General features: G+C 41.5%; 1 protein-coding gene across 11 annotated transcripts in view; it reads right to left on the bottom strand.

Moving 5' to 3' along the window:
• Nucleotides 1–3,934: 3,934 nt before the first annotated feature.
• VTCN1 (V-set domain containing T cell activation inhibitor 1) overlaps nucleotides 3,935–6,000 on the bottom strand; it is a 95,038-nt gene continuing 92,972 nt past the window's right edge. For all 11 annotated transcript variants that reach the window (XM_015430446.3, XM_015430437.3, XM_015430465.3 and 8 more), the window contains one exon: nucleotides 3,935–5,554. The gene's annotated coding sequence lies outside the window, so the exon portion shown is untranslated. The remainder of the gene's footprint in view (nucleotides 5,555–6,000) is intronic.

The following is a 6,000-nucleotide window of genomic DNA, read 5'->3' as shown; positions in this document are numbered from 1 at the left end:
AATATTGGTAGATTTGACTATATAAAAGCAGTGTGGTGGGTCATGGCAAAGAGGCTAGAACTATATGTCATCTATTCTCAACATTAGTGTACTCAGGAGGATTTAATAATTAAATCTGTTCTTTCCAGGTATACTTAAGGCCAACAAGAAGGAACACATAATCTGGTCTCAGGAAACATTTTGCATCATCTGGTAAAGACTTCTGCCTCATCAGATTACAGACTACAGGTGAAGCCTTGAAGAGAGCTCCAAGGAGCTGCATGGGCACAAGGCAGTGTCCTCACAGTGAGCTAGGAAGAGGCTTGCACTGTCACTGCCAGCCACTTTGTGCATCAGGGAAGGCCTGAGCGTAATACTTGAGCAGCCATTGCTGTCTCCTCCAGGGAGAGGAATCATCCTCCTCACAGACGGCTGAAGATCTTATGAAGCTGAACCTCCCAACAAATCCTCATACTTTGATACAAATAAGAATATGATCGTCAATATTCATGCAATGTTTTAAACCTTATGTAGCAATTTTGCACATTCTTGTACTCTTTCAGAAATAGTGTGGGTTGTGATGATAGATTTAGGTTTGAATTCTGGTTAACCATTTGGCTATGTGATCCTGGGTGACTTACTTAACCTCTCAGAACTTATTTTCTCCTCTATAAAATGGTGATGGTGATGGTGCTAGGGTCAAAATGATACCACCTTATGGGATAAGGATTGGATGACAGAAATACCTAGTTTGACCCATAGGAGGCACTCCATTTCCTTCCCTTCTATAAAAGTGGTTAGTTGCATCAGTAGACCTCAGATTTCCACAATAGTTACATGTTTATATAGTGATGTGTTCTCTTCAAACGTGTTTCATGTTACATGGTGATTTTTTAAAAAAGATAGGGTCTCACTCTGTCACCTAGGCTGAAGTACAGTAGTGTGATCCTAGCTCACTGCAGCCTTGAACTCCTGGGTTTAAAATATCTTACCGCCTTAGCCTCCTGAGTAGCTGGGACTACAGGTGCATGCCACCACACTTGGTTAATTAAAAAAAATTTTTTTTGCAAGGACAGGGTCTTGCTATGTTGCCCAGTCCGGTCTTGAACTCCTGGCCTCAAGTGATCCTCCTGGCTTGGCATCCCAATGCACTGGGATTACAGGCATAAGCCACCACACCTGGCCTCACAGTGATTCTTAACTCAGCAATGTGGCATGGAGGCGTTAATATCTGTATTGCTAAAAAGCACCCCTGAGCCTCCTGAGAATTGTCAGTCTATAGTATATGATACCCCAAGTATCTCTCATGAGTTTGGTATTTTTGTGATACCTTATTCTTCACTCTTAGTAGCTTTATTTCAATAAAGTAAGGCTTTGCTTACATGGGAAGGCAGTGCATTAAGCTAATGAAAATTGTAGTTGATAAACTACCTTCTCATATATAGCTGGATGCCAGGGAGTATTTTTGTTGGGGGTGGTGCTGGAGGGAGTTTTGATGGAAATAATAGTAGAAAGATGGAGAGTACACAAGACCTAGAGGAGGGATGATTGAACCATAAGGAAAAACAGATAAAAGGGAAGGTGAGAGGAATTAAGACAATGATCATTTTTCTCATAGAGCCTCATTTAGCAGGCTGAGACTTGGCTGTTTCAGGAGTACCAGCTGTCTCTCACTAGAAACTGCCATCTTTATGCTATCACCGTGTCTCTCATCCAGTCTCACCTACCCAAGGTATAAGACCTGCACTCACCACTTAAGTTATACATGGCTACCTGATCCATCTCATCAAAGGCATATTAAGTACTATAAGATTCTCGGATTTAATCTGTCAAAACCTAAATAGTTCTCCCTATAATGATACATGAATGGTTACAAATAAAGTTTGGTAACTGCAAATATAGAAAACTAGAGAGAAAGGAAGTGGTCCCAGTCTACCATGAGCAGCTCATAGCCTACGTGAACTGAACATAGCTTTTGGTTTGTTCTAAGGAAAGGATATAAGACCAAAGTGTCCATAAAGTTCTTAAAGTAACTTTTAGAGTTTGGGGTAAGAGATCTTTCCATTGAAACTACTAAGAATACTTCTTAGGCCAGGCAATTAGATTTGAACTGAAGAGATAAGATAAAGCTGAAGGGCAAAGTTATGACTTTGAGAAGAGTCAGGCAATGTCATCATCAAGGGAGGCAATCTTCCAGTAGACAGGGGCTTCTGGAGTGATTAACTACAGACCCGCTGTTTCCAGGCTGCAGATTAATTGCATTGGCCCAGCAGACACCATCAGTAAACAAGCCTTCCAGGGAATATCTACTTGATCCTCTTTCACAGAGCAAACTTCCAAGGGCTGCCTGGGTCCAATCCTTATTTTGTTATCATCTTCAGGGAGTCCAAGTGCACAGCAATGAAAAAAAATTGTGTGATTTTGTGCTAAAATGCATGTGTAGACTAAAGAAAAGAGTAACATCACGGTGCGTTGGACCATGAAGTGATAGATAGCTTCATGAGGAAAGAAGAATTTTGGAGGGAACTTGATGATGGGTAAAATTTAAAGAAAGATGGGAAACAGCAAATGTATCCATACTTCTGGAATGTTTTAGCTTTTGGCACTTAGGTTTGAGTATCCCCAGATGTCTGTGGTGTGTACCTCAAAATCTGGTTCTTGCAGTTGGGCTGATGTGATAACATCTGTTGTCTAAGGTATCTACTGTGTGCTCATGGACAAGGCATCTGTTTCTGTGACTGTTTATTTTCACTGATGACTCCCATATCGAAATTCCTGGGAATGATTCCATGAAAGATGAAATAAGCCAAGGTTCGAAGGAGCAAACAGTTCAAACACATAGTAATATAGTCGGAATTAGAGCAGCCTGATGGATGTGTGGAGATTTCACCAGCTGGAAGCAGACTGGGAATTACAGGTTTCATCAACAGAACCAAAGCACATGACCTATGCCACAGGGCAGAATCCTTGTTATGTAATAATGACCCCTGCACACTTCTCTCCCTCAATTAACAATGCACAGATTGAGGTCATTGTGTATTTACAACCTGGAGATAGCTGATAGCCCATACTTCACCTTGAAGTTTGGCTTGTCTGTTTCCTCAAATGTGTTAACACTTCTGAAACGTTTTTGCCTTTGGCACCTCAGTTTGAACATCTCCAGATGTCTATGGTGTACCTCAAAATCTGGTCATCGCAGTCGGGCTGATATGACACATCTGTTGTCTAATGTATCTACTGTGTACTCATGGACAAAGCCAAATAATCTGGGCCAGGATTGTTTATGCTTTCACAGTTTGCTTTCTCAGTTTGGTTCGGCATTGATCTCTTCTTGCAGAAAGCCTATATTGGGACCAAACTGGGAATGCAACAGGGCAAAGTTGGTCTAAAAATCCTCCGGGAATTTACCATTTGGCAATTAAATTTTCTGTAGATTACATCTCTCTACCAATTACCAGTGTGACTTTTAGAACGTTATAAAATCTGAGCATAGCCAGTTACATTTCTTTTACCTAGAGCCTCTGGGTCTTGATCTGAAAAATTAAAGGACTAGAAAAGATGACTTTGAGTTTTTTACAGCTCTAATATTTGAGAATTTAATAATTGCTCAGTAGTGAAAGTCAGATTTCTCGACACTAGAGCAATTAGTTTGTCCACCTATATGTATTCCTTCTCCATTTATCTGCCTGAAGCCCATTGCCACTAGTATTTTCCAAGATGGAAATGTGCCTGGCTGGTATAAGCCCAGTGCATTTTCACCAAGAAACTAGACCCAGCCACCCAGCCCATACTCACAGTCTTATCATTCCTCCCATTCATTTACCCATTCACTCAACAAACGTTTATTGAAGGCCTGTTAAGTGCTAGGTACTAATCTTTAGAACCTACTCTATGGCTTTTCAGTCCATCTTGCCTTCACTCACTTTTTTTTTGACAAACCAGGCAGACAATGGTGTAGGAAATGTATATTTAATCATTCTCTTGAACGATCAGCACTCTAAAACCAGTTTTCCATAACAACATGTAATACAGTCACCGTGGCTCCAAGGTCCAGGAAGGCAGTGGTTAACACATGAAAAGTGTGGGAAGGGGGCTGGAAACATATTCTTGTCCATCAAAGCTTCATTCCTCAGGGCCTCAATTCCAACAGTCATTGTCCTTGCTTTCAAAAGTCTCTGTGTGCTTCGTGAAAAGTATATGTTTGTTGCCTTAATTTGAATCGTGGCCAGGTAGGGTCTGGAGATCTAAATTCAGAGTAAGAAAACCTGAGCTAGAACTCAGGCAGCTCTCTTACAGAACTTGGCTTGCAGGGTAGAATGAAAGGAAAGAAACTTAGAAGCTCAACAAGCTGAAGATAATCCCATCAGGCATTTCCCACAGGCCTTGTCAACTCCGTTCGCTGAGAGATGTTATTCTGGTGCCTGTTAGAGTTCTGGCTCTCTGTGCTGAGGCAGCAGCCAAACAGACAGAATGCTTACTTGCCAATGACTAATGTGAGGAAGCAGACAGCTTTGTTGGCTCCCCTCTTTCTATGCCCTTTTCTACTCGAAACCAGGGTTTCTTAGCCCTGACACAGTTGACCCTTCAGATTGGGTAATTGTAATGGGGAGACATCCTGTACATGGTAGGAGGTTGAGCAGCATCCCTGGCCTCTATCCGCTAGATGCTAGTAGCACTGTATCCTCCTCCACTCCCTCACTGTGGTAACAAAAATTGTCTTCAGACATTCCCTTGGGGATGGGGGGCGAAATCACCCCAGCTGAATCCCACTACTATTGAAAACTGAGGTCATAGCTGTCCATGCAGGACGGAAAGGAGAAGCCTCAGAGCTTGTGATGATATAATGCCATCTATTCAGGGTGAAAGGTCCTTCCCTGGACCATTCACGGATGAACATCATTTGAGAAATAAATCCACATTTGTTTAAAAAGAAGGTGCTCAGTTTATTTATAAAATCAGTGTTGCCGACTGCTTTGTTTATGCTAAAATTATGATCATTTTTCTTATCTTTGGCATTTGTCAGTTGGGAAGAGAAGCTGAGACACCTTTGGAAGCATCATAAAAAGTAAATCGTTTGACCCATTACTAAAATGCAGCTGCCCCTGAGTTGCGAAGTGGCAGTCAATTAGCAGCGTCTTAGAGTACCTACTACAGCTTAATTTGTGGAATATAAGATGTGGATATATTGGGATAGGCTTTCCAGGAGTTTCCTCAGAGCAGCATTACAGCACATATAACTAAAAATTCAGAGACAAAGGACATTCAATATCCTATCCTATCCTCTCACTCCCCAGGTGATAGGTAGGGGGAGGTCCCTGAGATCTGGGATCACTTGTTCCATGTGCACTTTACTTATCACTCTTAACACACTTGCCTAGTTCAGATGAATTATTTTCCCAACTTCTAATATGCCTCTGAAGATAGATTTATCTTGTTCATGTTGGAGTCTTTTGCTTTTGGCTTCCTTTTGTTTCTTGTTCTTGTTTGTTCACTCCAGACTTCCAGATATGAATTCATTTCCTCCCAGAAATATAAAACTAGGTCATATCTGGTGGTGAAATACTTGTGTAGATCCCTGGGATTGTGGAAATAACAGCAATAAGATACCATTATAGCCATTTACAAAACAATTATTGAGAACTGAGAGCTTCCCTGCCACTGCGTGGTGTATCTCTTGTTTAGAAAGGGGCTTATTTTTCAGTATTTTGATGTTGTTCTATTGAGGCCACATGGTCCCATGGGTTGCTGGGGAAAAAGAGATAGCTTGCGTCTCTCCTTAATGGGGTGTCATCCCAGTGGCAGTCTCAAGGAAGAGACGGGTCCTCATAGTAAATGAGAACTGAGAGGAGTCTGGGCAGTCTCCTGAATAGAGGTGGAAGGGTGGTTTCTGCTGCAATTCCTAACCAGGGAGTGTGTGTGGCCTAAAATGCCATGACTCATTATATTGTGTGTCTCAAATAATGTTCTATTCATTTACTTTTATTAATTTTTTTTGAGATAGGGTCTCACTCTATTGCCCCA

This window comes from Macaca fascicularis, chromosome 1, assembly GCF_037993035.2.
Source record: "Macaca fascicularis isolate 582-1 chromosome 1, T2T-MFA8v1.1".
Classification (NCBI taxonomy): domain Eukaryota; kingdom Metazoa; phylum Chordata; class Mammalia; order Primates; family Cercopithecidae; genus Macaca; species Macaca fascicularis.
Note: the sequence above shows the minus strand (reverse complement) of the source record. Positions and strands in the feature narration are given on the sequence as shown.